The 16,256-nt window shown below is 38.1% G+C and overlaps 1 protein-coding gene and 1 long non-coding RNA gene across 2 annotated transcripts in view; one reads left to right on the forward strand and one right to left on the reverse strand.

Moving 5' to 3' along the window:
- Positions 1-16,256, reverse strand: part of SKAP1 (src kinase associated phosphoprotein 1) — a gene marked incomplete at its 5' end in the record, with an annotated part of 275,060 nt that overhangs the window by 166,938 nt on the left and 91,866 nt on the right. The gene's annotated exons all lie outside the window — the stretch shown is intronic.
- On the forward strand, positions 539-16,153 carry LOC105886670. The gene is made up of 2 exons (XR_001161102.1): positions 539-707; positions 15,655-16,153. It is a non-coding gene; the product is annotated as an uncharacterized LOC105886670 (long non-coding RNA).

Consider the following 16,256-nt stretch of genomic DNA (forward strand, 5'->3'; position numbering starts at 1 on the left):
CTAACAATGACATTCACAATAGCATTGCTGCTGGGTATTGCTATAATTTGCTCTCTATGATTGTCCCTTTAAACAAAAAGCTCTGCACTCAGCATGCAAAGAAGTTAGAAGTGGGGGAAGGAGGGGGTACCACACATATAAGAGGAGAGAGAGGAAAAAACTGCAGATCAATCATTTATAATTAACAAAAATCCGATTGGTGCTTTAAATAGAGATCAATGTGTTCCAGGCTGCCTGGATTGTGGGGATGTATTCACCTTCTCGTAACTCTCCAAGCAAGCTGTCACACCTACAGAATCACCATTTGTTTTCTTAACAAAGCTTCAGGGGGCGCCAGGCTCTCATTGAAATTTCATTAATCTAATGGAGTAAAGTCCTATAGAAAAAAATCAAATTCTCGTTGGACGAGATGCTACCTGGGAAAGATAACCTCTGTTTGAACTCTCAGACTCGGATCGCTCTGCTATTAGTCTGAGGAAACAGACAGCAACAACGCTGATTACAGCCACCGGCCTCAACAATTTTTTTTTCTAACTAGCAATTTCGAGTGCAAGTGCCACAGTGTCAGCTAAAGAAACACAACTGCGGGTTTTCTGCAGAGTGAAATGGTTCTGAAATGTCACTGAATAGCTCACAAAGGACGCCAATCTACGACAACAGAGACATAAGCATATAGGAGAAAGGGCCCACACATCCTCCTTTCAAAGGTATGTTGTTTACATGCATGTAAATTTGTGAAACCCACAACTGTGCAATTCAGGGTTTTCACAGACATCTAAACCAAAATCTGGTTGGAAAGCAATAGTGAGATTCTTCCTTTAAAAGTCACAGAATTTTGGGTGTGGGGAGATTATGATAGGCGATACATAAAAAGAGATGCCCTATCTAGCATATGACATACATAGGATAGTCTTCCAAGTTTCCAAGATATCAATTATAATTGCTACTTGGTGACGATACTTCAGCATCACCTCCCTGTGATTTGATTCACAAGTTTTCAAAAGTGGGCCCAGCGTGTACACGCCAATATGCAGTAGCAATAGGACTTGCAAGAGGATAATAGGGAATGTTGATTCCTCATATTCTTTCCAGGAATGTCCTAATGGCTCATCTGACACTCACATGGCAAGAGAGTATACAATGGTACATGTATGTGGCAAAAAGAGCCAATGCAACTAAGGCTGCATCTATATCAAACTAAAATAACTTTCCACGCCGTTTATTTTTTGCTGACTTACTGTCAGCAAAACTATTTTTAAAAAGTTAAAATGACTAACAGACCAGTGATTTTAGGTACCCTGTACAAGAGTCAGAAGAGAGAGAGAATGAAACAACCTGTGGAAAGCCCTCTACTAGGCTTCCATATGATCACTATGTTTTACAAGAGGCAACTGGGGAAAAGGAAGCTTTGAAGTCAGTCAGGCAAGATCACAGTCAAGTTCAACACTGCTTTTTGATTCTATAGACACCTAAATCTGGAATTGACTGTGCAAATCTTATTTGTGTCAAAGGAGAAAACTGGCATTACTTTAAAGTAAAAGCAGAAACTAATAATTTAGATGAAAACAACAACTTGTATTTCCTTTCTTTTTTAAACAAGGATCTAAAAATTATATGATGTGGAGGGAAAAAAGCAGTATTTTGAAAAAACAAATGGAATATCACCACATCCTAGGTAAGCGATTGAAAGAACTGAAAAAATTCTGAGTCCATCTTTAAAGATAATATTTTCCTTTTACAATAAACTTGCCGTTTTTCACCTCGGTCGCTTTCTACAGATCAGGAAATGTCTTCTGTTTCCAAAGCATCTCATAGGAGTGTGAGTCACTTCCTCTTATTTATTTTTTTCCATTTCTCTGTTTATGGGTAAATATTTGTCTAATTGGATAGATTTAATATTTTTCTTCTGGTCCAAATTTATCCATAAAGATCCAACTTATTTTCATACATAATTCCTTTAATTTCCTGTCTGAGATCCACCTGTAGAATAAAACTTCCTGCTCTCCATTTACATCCTGTTTAAAGATGCCACTGAAACTATTACATTGTTTTTAAAAATCTAAGCAATAGGAAAATGGGAAATAACACATTTATGTGTCTGTATGTATATACTGCTTTGTTTATGCAAAACATATGTTACGTAAACATGTAATGTGCGCAAATCTATATACATACAAACTTAGTTTACTCAGGTTAAGATTATTAAAATTGATCCTGGGAACAAAATAATACACCTTTTTAGGCATTCATCCTTACTATAGAGACAGAGAAAGAAAGATTGTGAGAGGGAGACACACAAATTCAGATGAGCCTTCAGGGAATTGTATGAACTTTTGAACCAGAGACGGAGAGCCAGAGCCCAGCCTGTTCCCACTTTAATAAACATTTTTTTCTTCAATTAATTAAGGTTTGGAAAGAAAAAAAAAAACCACAGAAGAGAAGTAATTTAGCATGCAACGCATACTTTACAGATGGATCCTACCTTCGGATGCTTATTAAATCTATGCATGATTGCACTGGAGAAAATTAATTGCATTGTTTCTCAGTATTCGAAAAGAGGTTGCAAACAGCTCAAAAAAAAAAAAAAATGAAAACGAAGCAAGGTTGTTGTTGTTGTCTAAAAAGGCAGCTACAGTGTATAATGAATACTTTCAAAGTCTGGAAACAAGTAGTATGCACAATGGGCTTAACAGCACAAAAGGTCTCTTTAAAAATTTTTTTATGTCTTAAAATACTGTATGTATATGCTGCCACAATACATGCATCTACTTTAAGTTTACAAAATATTCTGGTTGGTCTAACAAAAATTTCCTACTCTGTGGCGTTTGAACTATTCAATTAAGTGGTGAGTTTTTGTTCAAATCCTGCTGTGAGGAAAGATTTACGTGAGCAGCTGGGAGTGTACACTGCCACACATTCACTGTATCATGGTTCGCTGGTATTCTCTCCATTCTAGTCCTGAAAAAAAGTGATAACTTCCTAATTTGGGGGGGAGAAAATAGAAAATATTGTTATAAAATATTCAGAACATAGGCAGTCATTTGCATTTTATCAGCTTTAGTTAGAAAATTTAAAAGGCACAGCAGCTTCAGAAACTCAAGCCATTTTTCCTTTTCTGAAGGCCTGCTAGTGGGAGTTGAACTGTCACCTTTCTTAGATTGTCCGGAAAATGACCTTCATCACACTTGAAAGGACTACTCTCTGTCTAAGGAGTTAGAAGAGCCATTAATTTTCCTAACTCACAGTTTTCCAGATTAAAAAGAAATATTCTTGTGCTATTTTGTTACAGATACTCTTTTTGGTATGACATATCCCTGTTGTTGATTTGTTAAAAAACAATTTCACTTAAGGACTTCTAAACTTACTTGATTACATGACCCAAATCACTGGTGGTCTTAGTTCTTTTCTTTTTTTCTTTTTTTTTTTGAGATTGAGTCTCACTTCATTGCCCCTGGTAGAGTGCTGGGGCATCGTCATAGCTCACAGCAACCTCAAACTCTTGGATTCAAGTGATTCTCTTGTCTCAGCCTCCCACATAGCTGGGACTACAGGTGCCTGTCACAACACCCAGCTAATTCAGAGATGGAGTTTTGCTCTTGCTCAGGCTGGTCTCCAACTCCTGAGCTTGAGCAATCCATCAGCCTCAGCCTCCCAGAATGCTAGGATTACAGGTGTGAGCCACCACACCCAGCCTAGTGTTCTTATTTCACTCTTTCTCCTACTTTAAGTCTATAAATCAATCTCTCTAATCCCTAGTTAATATGTGTAATTATTTTAAAGTATTTGATACAAATTTTGCTAAGAGTAACAAACTAAACTAAGTACATATAAATAAGTGAATCTGTCCTATGTACAACAGGTTTTGTATTACATGGGTAAAAATATAGATTTATTAACATTGGCATTTATTTACACTGTATAAGGCCTTTCACCAACAGATCTTGAAGGGCAATATAAACGACCTCATAAATAGTTCTAGATATTATTGTCCTTAGTTAAGAATGGGGGAAAACAAGACTATACGATGAGATGGGTAATACAAAACTTCCAAAACAAGTTTTTAACTTTTATTCCTTTGCTTCGCCTTTAAAAATCAGGCCTACCACCCTAACAGAACATCAACCAATTTAAAGTAGGGTCTCATCAACAATCAGAAACATATATGGATCAGTCTGAACACTATCCAAAAGAGAAAAATCCATGCTGCCATGAGAAACTCAAGTCAAAACCAAATCAATGTCTTGTGTTGATAGAGTTTTGTAAATGTTACATAAAAATGTGCAGTTCATATTTTATTTGTTATTAAAGAGAACAAACAGGACTATATGAGATTGGACATACAGAACTTTACTATTAAAAAGGACTATTTAAGGTATTTGAATAGGGCCAGCTTCAGAAAGTCTGGCAGTCTTAGGTAAACCAAACCATACTGATAGGTAGAAAATACCTTGATAATATAGATGGAAAAGGTCCAAGAAGGGAGATTGCTTGGTTTAAGGCATTTGAACATATTTCTGTGCCTCTGAAAGATTTCTTTTGTTGGCTAGACTCCAATCTTGAGCAGCCACTCCCACAGGGCTGACTAGCCTATACTATACCAGCATATTTGTCCTGTCTCTTTATCCTACATTCTCTCATGATGGTCCAATGTTTACTTTTTAAGTTTCCCTTGCAGCTGACAAAATCCTCCCCACCTTCAATATTTATTAGAAATGACAGTCCTATATGTCATCTTACCTATTGTTCATCTAAAGTTCTGGAACTTGTTCTATAAAGAACCTGTCATATAAAGGTACTTTATCATTTTTCTGCTTAAGTCAGAATGAGTATCAACAAGCAACTAGTCAGAAGCTGCTGGCAAAGCAGTTTTGGTAGCATAGATAACTCAGCCTCTGCTTGGACCAATTCTGATTGAATATTTGGAAGAGGTTGTCTTAGATTTCTAATTCCAGGGAAATAAATGATCAAATTCACTTTCAGGAATCCAAGAGTTTAGAATAAGTTTCAAATTTTGAGATACTATAAAATAAGAATAGTTAAAAATAAAATTTAAAAACTCTTAGTTGTTGGCTCAGCACCTGTGGCTCAAGCAGCTGAGGTGCCAGCCACATACACCTAAGGTGGTGAGTTCGAATCCAGCCCAGGCCTGCCAGACAACAATGATGGCTGCAACTGAAAAAAAAAAAATAGCCAGGCGTTGTGGTGGGAGCCTGTGGTCCCAGCTACTTGGGAGGCAGAGGCAGGAGACTCACTTGAGCCCAGGAGTTGGAGGTTGCTGTGAGCTATGCCATAGCATTCTACCCAGGGGGACAGCTTGAGGCTCTGTCTCTAAAACAACAACAACAACAAAAAAAAAAACCTCTTAGTTGTTTTAGTCATTATTTTACATTTATTACACATCTTACAAAGAGTAGTCCAGTATCTCTTGGAGCAAAGAGCTCCCTGATGATTGAGGAATTAGCTGCAAGACACTATAATTTGATTTAGCAAATCCTTATATTCATTTATTTCATGGGATCCTGTTTTCATGAAAGAGTTAAACTCCGTCTATAAGGTAAAGAGCTTAATCACTCTAGGATGAGATATTTTTTCTATTTTACAATGCAATTACTCTTTGTCTTAAATCTAATTGAATTCACATTCCATGTTAATGGGGGATGAGAAGTGGGTGGGGATGCAGCATATTTAGAAGACAAATAGTATAAACTGTAGACCCTTCAATATAGTGGGTTTCTGTAAAGGCAAACATTGTGATCTGACAAAAATGTTTAATAGTCAGCAGTACTGACAGAGATTGGGGAGATTTTGGCCATTAGGAACCAGATTTTGTGTATGGAGAACATCAGGGACATTGCTTAAGGAATATTCATATTTATAATTTTAAGGCACCTTGGGATTCTCTGGATGAAATACACCACAGAAATGTAAGCATTTTCATTTCATGTGTGATTACAGATTGTTGCCATTTCAGCATAAACCTTATTTCAATAGTCAAAGGAATATAAACTCTTATGTAGCTTTGGTTTTGCTGCCATTTTCTCTTACCTGAATTGTAATATACACAATGGAGCATGTACTTACTGGCCGCCTCCTTTCCCTTTTCTAAAGTTCCTGTCTATTTCATTTGTGTTTGTGGTGCCAGTATACTGCCCAGCATTTGCCTCAGTACTTGTAAGCTATACTATTGAAGGAAGTAAATATTTATCTTGTATCTAGCTGGTATAGTGTTTTCTGCCCTTAGTATTTCTGGTGTCTAAGGGAGGAATACCTCCAGATATCATGGATGAGGGACTTGGAGGAGGCTGACACTCTGTGGTACATTAAGACACACAGTAGAACAAGAAATGGCTATTGTCTTAAGGCTCTTTGAAAATTTTTTATGATATACAATATTACATAGATGCATAATTCGAAAGTCTGGACCATACAACCATAGTTTTGGAGATCAATTTTACAAGCACTTATTGAATGTGTTTTACAAAATACATATTAACGTGCTGAACCCCGTAAGGGATATAATTAAGATACAACTCATGCGCTCTGGGAGCCCATGATCCTTTGTAGAAGCCAACATATATAATATAATGCAAGACAAATGGTGGTAACAACTGTGATAAAAGTAATGATTAAGTAAAATGCAAGACAGGGAGGAGTTGAGTCCAACTTGGGGTAACTAGGAAGCCATGTAGAGAAAATGCAGTTTGAGCAGGGCCTTGAAGTATAAGTAGGTGGATGAATCCGGAGGATGAGAAAGGCACTGGACTGGGTTGAGGCAATGATGAATAATCCCATGAGGCTAGCATTCAGGGCATGAGCTTCAAATGTATGAAGTAAGATGAAAGGTGGGCTCAGAAATATAACTCACATTTCAGATCACAGTTTCAAATCTTCAAAATAAGTAGAGATCATGAAGATACCGTGTAACGAGTCAATAGTTCTTAACTCTGAGTGTTCCTAGCCTATTATCTGCCCTGTGTGCTGAAGAGTTTTTGGCTTTACCAGTTCAGTTCTTTCCCAGGCTTGCCATCATCTAAAAGGACTCTGTCATCCTCACACAGGTGTCTTGGCCTTTTGTGATGATGGGGAGAATGAGGAGTACAAGATCCACATGCAGATTAGAGGACAGAAAGCAAAGAAGTACTCTCTACCTCACATCTTTAAGGATTAAGAAAGATAGAACAGAATGACATTCATGTGTGAGAGAATTCTGGGCAGGAGAGCAAGAGGTCCTAGGGAGTTGTGGGGATTTTGAAAACAGAGGGGAAAGTTGCCTTATGAAATATGCTTAGGGTATTTTTGAGGACGGCAAAGACTACTCTTACTGTGCTTCTGAGAATGGGTCCTGCTGTCAACAGGGATGGGTAAGCAGGATTCAGATAGCTCAGCCAGAGATTGTTTGTGGTTTTCCATGGACTAGAGTCCATATCTTATATTATGCCAAAAGATTGATGAAAGTTGAACCTAAAACCAAAATGGATCAGAATCTTTTACCATGTTGTCCCTCTGTATGTTCTCCATACAATGCTTAATGTTTGCCAGATAGATCAGGGATGGTCCTTGCTGTATAGTATTCTTTTCACATTTCTTTAATGGTGGCCCCCAATTTTCACTCTCCATTCTCCCTAAACCCTGGGCTAGTTCCCACTCCATGGGTATAGTGCCCTAAAAAGTATCTTTGTATCTTTAGGTTTTATGCCCTAAAAAACATCTTTGTATCTTTTCTTTCTCCTAGCCTCTAACTTCTTTCTGTAAGGAGGGAATGCCTTGTCTGTTAGCAGGACTGATCCTTGAACAGTGTTAACTAATCCCTTTCTACCTTTTCCAGAACCTAATTATATCCATTCTCTTTTTTTTTTTAGACTTGTTCTTTCTCATCTGTTGGAAAATCTACCCTCTCTTACAACAAAAACAAAACAACCCCCCACATTCCTTTTCCTTCCTACCATTTATCCCTCCCCTTCTTTTCACTAACCAATTCTTTTTTTTTTTTTGGAGACAGAGTCTCAAGCTGTTGCCCTAGGTAGAGTACTGTGGCATCACAGCTCACAGCAACCTCAAACTCCTGGGTTTAAGTGATTGTCTTGCTTCAGCCTCCCAGTAGCAGGCACCTGCCACAACGCCCAGCTACTTTTTGTTTTTGTTGTTGTTGCAGTTGTCATTGTTGTTTTAGCTGTCCAGGGCCAGGTTTGAACCCACCACCCTCCGTGTATGTGGCTGGCACCCTGCTGACTGAGCTACAGGCGCCACCTAACCAATTCTTTTTAAGTAAAACATATCCATAGCCTCAAGTTTCTCACTACTAACTCATTCCAGGATCCCCCAAATTAAGCTTTTTCTTTTACTAGGTTGCTTAAACTGCTCCTCAAAAGGTTAGCAAAGACCTTATTGCTATTCTACTATCCCTCCACACTAGTTCCATATCCAGTAACTCATAAATGTGAAAAGATTGCTGATTGCCCATCTTTCTACCTCTTAAGACTGAGCATTATCCTTTGTTCATGTAGAGACTCCATGAGTATTTGAATTGAATCTGGATTTCTTCAGCCTTCCTTATGACCCCCCATGATCCCTGATATCTTTAAATTTTAATAGATTTAGGGGGGACAAGTTGAATTTGACTCCTGATCTTCTTTCACCAGGAAGGTTAGGACCTTTGCAGTACTCTCAGATGCTACACCTGGCATGAGGCCATGTAGCTTTTTCCAGTGGGTTTGCAGAATGAGGAAACATCTCATCCTCATTTGTAGCCAGCGAAGTTATTTAGAAATTCTCATTACCAGAAAGTATAGTGAAGACTTTATTATTTTGATTTTGTGTTAAAATTACAGGATACTAATAGTAAACACCCAACATGAAATGTTTATCTTAATGATCAATGGTAGTGATCAACGACTCAAATATGAGGAATCTGAAACACAATGACTTGCTATACTTTCCAAGTGAGCCTTAGCCCAAACATAAACCACACTATAATATCTTATATTATTTGATAAGCTATACTTCTTAAGCATTTTCCCAGAAAGTTCTATAGGTGGCTGAGATAGGATACATGCTAAACAGTATCCAGGAATTGAGCCAATTACTACTAACATACTGATATGACCTCTTTAATAAATATGCTTCTTTTTCTGCAGAGGGTAGCAGAACACATATTCTTACCCAAACACTTAAGGATAATCAATGAGATACAGGGACACTTTTGTACTACTATGTTGCCCTTGACTATCTTATACTGCTATGAAATTTCACTAACAGGAAGCAGAGTTTCCTTCTCCCATCACTCACAAACCCCTCCATTTCACTGAATCCTCACTGCTCACTTTAGGAGCAGTGAGGATTAGCTCAAGTGCACTCAACTTCTTTCATACAGTGTATACTAAAGTTTTTCTGCCAATTCTCTACCCTATGTTGCTGCCCACCTTATTGCAAGCAACATGTAATTCCCAAAGATGTCAGCAATATGAGCTTGTTATAGTTCACTTGCAGTATTCCTTTAGAATGGGCCTAACCACCAAAATTTCAAAGAATCCGTGAGTTTCTGTGGTACATTCTAATGCTCAAGTTAAAAATCTATCCTCTTTGTTATTTGGTTCAACAATTCTGGTCAATAAACACTTTGGGAGCACTTACTGGTGACAGGCATGGTGTTAGTCTTTCAAGGAACCAGAATCCTGTAGGGAATAGAGATTTGTAAACAAAATATAAGGTTGGCAATGATTTGAAGTAGTCAAGTTGGCCGGGCACAGTGGCTCACGCCTATAATCCTAGCATTCTGGGAGGCTGAGGTGGGTGGATTGCTTGATCTCATGAGTTCAAGACCAGCCTGAGCAAGAGTGAAACCCCACCTCTACTCTAAATAGAAAAATTAGCTAGGTGTTGTGGGGCGGACTCCTATAGTTCCAGCTACTTGGGAGGTTGAGGCAAGAGGATCACTGAGCCTAAGAGTATAAGGTTGCTGTGAGCTATGATGATGCCATAGAACTCTACCTAGAGCGCCAATGAAAAAAAGAAAAAGAGGAAGAAGTCACATACAGGTAATAAAAAACTTCATCTTAAAATAGAGAATTTCCCAAATTTAAAAATTAAGACTTGCCAGGTGAGTGGCTCATGCCTATAATCCAAGCACTTGGGGAGTCTAAGGTAGGTGGATTGCCTGAGCTCTCTGGTTAGAGACCTGCCTGAGCAAGAATAAGACCCTGTCTCTAAAAAAAAAAAAATAGCCGGGTTGGGTAGGTGCCTGTAGTCCCAGTACTTGGAAGGCTGAGGCAAGAGAATTGCTTGAACTCAAAAGTTTGAGGATGCTGTGAGCTAGGATCCATGGCACTCTACCAAGGGCAAGAAAGTGAGACTCTGTCCCCCGCTCCCCCAAAAATTAAAATTAAAACTTATTTTACATTTTTAAAGATTAGTTAAACGCTAACATAAACAAATGCATAAACCAATATGAAGTAAAGGAGAAATATAAAGACATATTAACTAGCCTAGTCACTTCAACAGGTTGTTCTCAAAGATTTTTCTTTATTTTGCCCAATAAACTTGGGCAAAGAAGTATTATACAGTTTTACTTCAAAAGTAAAGGCATAGTGGCTCACACCTATCATCTTGACATTTTGGAAGGCTGAGGTGGGAAGATCACTTGAGGCCAGGAATTTGAGACCAGCCTGGGTAACATAGCAAGACCCCCATCTCTCCAAAAGATTAGCTGGTTTTGAGGATAGGCACCTATAATCCTAGCTACTTGGGAGGCTGAGCTAGGAGGATTGCTTGAGCCCAGGAGTTGGAGGTTGCAGTAAACTGTGATTGTGCACACCAGCCTGGGTGACAGAGCGGGACCCTGTCTCAAAAATATAATAAGGCCAAGTATGGTGACTCACACCTGTAATCCTAGCAGTTTGGGAGGCCAAGGTAGGAGGATCCCTTGAGCTCAGGAATTTGAGACCAGCCTAAGCAAAAGCAAGACCCCATCTCTACTAAAAATAGAAAAACTAGCAGGCATTGTAGCAGGCACCTGTACTGTAGTCTCAGTTACTTGGAAGGCAAGAGGATCCCTTGAGATTGCTGTGAGCCATGATGCCACAGCACTCTACCCAGGGCTGAGACTCTGTCTTAATAATAATAATAATAATAATAAAATAATTCATCTTTTTGTTGTGCTAAGAAGTTACCAGGTGATGGGCAGTCCAGGGCTACTGTCTTGTGATACTGCAGGGAAGGGAATCTCCTTTGTTACAGTACTGTATTCTCTTTTTAATGCTCTCCTTCTCTAGATATTCTGTTTCAGATCTTATCTCAAGCCCTTCAAATAACCTGTCAATAGTTTTTTACTTTAATAATAATTTAATTTGTCAAATAATATTCAGAAGCCTTAGAAATATAAATAGATGGGAATTTTACTCTCAAAGAGGACTTTATCCATCTGGTCTCACTACAGCCATGTGACCAAAGTTGTTGAGTGAGTACTCTAAGACCATATTGAACACACAGAAAGAAGGCCAACTTTCAAGTTACTGTTTTTCTTCATGCTCCTTCAATTTTGTGGTTATAGAATCATCTTTTTTTTTTTTTTTTTTGAGACAGAGCCTCAAGCTGTCCCCCTGGGTAGAGTGCCGTGGCATTACAGCTCACAGCAACCTCCAACTCCTGGGCTCAAGCGAGTCTCTTGCCTCCGCCTCCCAAGTAGCTGGGACCACAGGCGCCCGCCACAACGCCCGGCTATTTTTTGGTTGCAGCCGTCATTGTTGTTTGGCGGGTCCGGGCTGGGGATTCGAACCCACCACCTTAGGTGTACGTGGCTGGCGCCTTAGCCCGGTGAGCTATAGGCGCCGAGCCATAGAATCATCTTATGTCAAAAAATCCCATGTGTGCTTATATTAGTTTTCTGACAAAATGTCTGTAAAAGACATAGGCTTCAGGAAAAACCTTCAAAAATTTGACTTCAATGGCCATTTCTGAGAATGAAATTCAATCCTCTGACTTTATCATACCTAGGTTATTTAGTAGTTTGTTAAATAATAAGGACATTTTCTTGCTATCTAATGAAATAAGTTGTTAATGTTTGGGAAGCCAAAAATAGTCAGTAGACTATTCAGGAGTTTGAATGCTAAGGTGGTAACTGGGAATAACACACAGGAACATCATGGTATGTGAGAGATTTAGTATCTTGTTTTTATCAGATTTCCTTAACAGACACTAAGGAAACAGAAGTAAACCCCAGAACGGCTGTGAGTTTTAAAGCTAAATGAAAAAATAGAAGAGTTTTAAATTCATAATCAAGTTTATTACTTGATTTTAAAGGAAGAGATGATTTGCTACATCAGTCATAATACCAAAGTATCATATAACTAAAGCAATTATAAGTTAAGCGTACGAGCCCCTGCAAAAAACACTTACTTTAGGTAATAATGACATTTATCGAAATTTTTGTATAATGCATTTTTAGAAAAATGAAACTTTTAAATATAGACAAGGAAAAGAGGTCTCCACCCTTTCCGATTCCTGGTCCTATCATATAAGAGGAATGAAGAGATTATAGAAAGGATTCCTTTGAAAGTTAGGATAATAGATGGAAGGATAGCAAACAATCTGGATGAGTAAAGAATAAAGGGAGAAAATGAGGAAAGAATGGGAAGTTCTTATCAGCTGCAGAAAGTGATATAGAAGTTGTAGAAGGCAGTGTAGTGGGCTCGGCGCCTGTGGCTCAAGTGGCTAAGGTGCCAGCCACATACACTTAAGGTGGTGGGTTCAAATCCAGCCTGGGTCTGCCAAACAACAATGATGGCTGCAACCAAAAAAAAAAAAAATAGCCGGGCATTGTGGCCGGCACCTGTGGTCCCAGCTACTTGGGAGGTTGAGGCAGGAGACTCGCTTGAGCCCAGGAGTTGGAGGTTGCTGTGAGCTGCGATGCCACGGTACTCTACCCAGGGGGACAGCTTGAGGCTCTGCCTCAAAAAAAAAAAAAAGAAGGCAATATATTGGACAAGCTCATCTTCATTTCTAAAAAGCGGAGCAAATGCACTTCCACTGCATCATGAGAGGCTCAGACTAGAGAATAGGACCATAACCTGATAGGAACAGCCATTAATGCAAAATGGCATGTTAAAGGAGATGAAATATCTTTCTCAAAATATCAGTTAAACAGAGCTAACTCTTCAACCCACTGAGCTATTTTAGATACAGTCTTTTCCAAAGAGAAGAATTGGGCAGCCTTATTTTCCAAGGTAGGTTTCAATTCTTTAATGACATAGTATTGAATCCCAAACAGTTACCCTACCTTTGGAGCTAGAAAGTCGTTGAATTAAACATTTTTTGACAGTAGTAATTTTAGAGACTATCTAGTTCACCTCCTCATTCTGTACACTGAGAGTCGGTATAATGTGGTGCAGAGGTTGGCAAGCCATGATTCATGGGTGAAATCCAGCTCGCCCCATTTTTTGTAGGTCTTTTAAGCTTGGAATGGTTTTTATATTTTTAAATATAAAAATCGTGACATGTGAAAATTATATGGAATTCAAATCTCAGAGTCTATAATAAACCATTCACCTACATATTGTCAATGGCTACTTTTGCAGTTATCACTCTTGAGACTATATGGATGAACCCTAAAATACCATTAATACCTGGCCTTCTGCTGAAAAAGTTTGCTGACTCTTAGTGTAGAGGATGAAGCTCAGACAGTCTAAAGTGAGACTTCCTGGGAAACTGAGGACAATTATGGTACCTACTAGATAAGGTTGTTGTGAGAACTAAATGAAAGTGTTTTGAATACTTTTGGACATGGGTGTAAAGTAAACATTCAGTAAATGTGAGATATTTTTATTATTACACATGAAGTAACTCTGGTTTAAAGAGATAAAGTGATATCACAAGGTATAGAATTTTTGAGAGGCAGACTGGGAGAAATTTCCTGGTTCTCCTTGCTTATATAAAATTTCTTGATAAAAGCAAACATTTTTGTGGTGTTTTGTTGCTGTTTTAAAACTTCCATATGGCTATTCTTTTTTTTTTTTGAGACAGAGTCTCACTATGTCACCCTTGGTAGAGTGCTGTGGTGTCATAGCTTACAGCAACCTCAAACTCTTGGGCTTAAGAGATTCTCTTGCCTCAGCCTCCCAAGGAGCTGGGACTACAGGCGCCCACCACAATGCCTGGCTATTTTTTGTTGCAGTTGTCATTGTTATTTAGCTGGTCCAGGCTGGGTTTGAACCCACCAGTCTCAGTGTATGTGGCTGGCAACATAACCACTGTGCTATGGGCACTGAGCCCCTTATGGTTATTCTAATGAGAACTTCAGTTTCATCAGACTCCTCTCAGGTTAATCCTGTTACCTAGAGTTGCCCAAAAGCAATTTGTGGAACATTTGAGGGTTTCACGTTTCTACCTCAAACTTCTAGAAATTAAGATTTTCATTATTCTTTCTTAGAAAAAAGCAATAGAAGTTCCTACAACTCAAATCTGAAAAGTCCATTTAAAAAATGTTTACTCAAAAAACTTCAGAAAAAAAAAATAACTGAGGCATGCCTGTAGACCCCAGGATCTGAAAAGATAGCAGATGAGTCCATGAGCGTTCAAGAGTATTTGTTATTCCTAGAATAATATAGCCCATTTTCTCTGGTCACTTTTTCAACCCTTGAAACATTACCAACACCAGTCCAGACTTTGCTTATTCTATGAAACCTCTTAAACATAGAATGTCTGCTTACTGGTCCTGGACAATCACCTTTTTCAAAGTTTTTTTTATAAGAGTTCTTTCTTCATTAAATCCCTTCCCAATTGGTCACTCCATTATGCCATGTTTCCTTGTCAGTTGGTATACAATTTTAAACAATTGTACATTTGTCACTGCTGTCTAATTGTTCCCTAGTTTTTCTCTAAGTAATATGTCCTACCTTACATCAAAACTATAATTCCTTAAAACCAGGCACATACTTTTTTTGGGTATTATGCCACAGTACTTAGTTGAAGTAATTTTCATAGTAGGCATTCAGCAAATGCTTCTTGCATTAATAAACCAATAGCCACAAATATATCCTATGAAAATAATTTTAACTTTAGAATAAATAAATATTTTTGAAGTGCTGCCCAGATTACAGAAAATGATAATTTGTTGGTACATGAATTTAAAGATGAATCATCTGAACTAAAACAAATCAGAAGTATTAAAGTACTTTAATTAAAATGGAGCTACAACCTACAATTGAGAAATTAACTCTAGATCCCTATTGCTTACTGCTTTCAGGTATATTAGCTCCATAACACTGGAAAATGTTAGATCTGATGGGGATACAGTGGGCAGTGGTAAGGAACCTTATCTAAGTATTATTTTAAAAATCTACCTTTGAAGAATTATGTTGAATTCCCACACAACCTATAGCATACCTATAGCAACATTACTTACTATATAAGTATGTGAAGTATATTTTATTATCATAGTAGACAGGCAAACTGAATGTGTCCCAGGAAGGGGTCTTTTCCATTAACTTTTATAAAGGCTTTCATTTCAAACTTTCATTAACATCTGACAAGCAAGCTGAAAAAGCTTTGCTTAGAGCTTGGTTTAGGGGCAAAATGCATTTTGGCAAAACTATTCCAAGATTACACTGACTGACTGTGCTAGAATATACTAATTTGTTTTGTTTTGTTTTGTTTTGTTTGGAGTGTGGAGAAAAGAGAGAGAAAGGCAGAGAAGAGTCATGGACCCTACTTTATGGTTGCCATGGCTGCAAGGTCAGCCTTCCACACTTGGATCTACCAGCAGAGTTCAGACAGGTCAACGTGTGACCGGCTCAGGCCCTGGGGTTAAAAGTTCAAGCAGCGATGGAAAAACCAATATGTCCACGCAGAGTATGCTGTACAATTTATTTCAATTTACATCAAGCCATGCATATAAAATTTAGATAAATTCCATTCAAATCTGATGTTGCCTGACACACAATGTATGCAAACAGATGTCTGTGGGGCTTTTTCTGTGCTTTAGAAAACAACATTAAATTTAAAAATATGTCTCTGGGATTTCTTTATTGAATTACAAAATGAACATAATTTTAACTTAAATGTTTTCATTCTTTCTTCCAATTTTTTTTTGTGAGGGTCTTAATAATTTCTCAGTTCTCAATCTACTCTATGTCATATTAAAGAGGATAATGTATATTTACAACTACAGCTTCAGTGTTATTGTAGTTATAGATTCTATTTATATCCCTTACCACTTTCCACAAATATTTAGTGATTGATATTTCTGATTTATCTCTGGCGTCTAT

The sequence above is a fragment of the Otolemur garnettii genome, unplaced genomic scaffold, assembly GCF_000181295.1.
Source record: "Otolemur garnettii isolate 467f Iridium unplaced genomic scaffold, OtoGar3 scaffold00018, whole genome shotgun sequence".
Classification (NCBI taxonomy): Eukaryota; Metazoa; Chordata; class Mammalia; order Primates; family Galagidae; genus Otolemur; species Otolemur garnettii.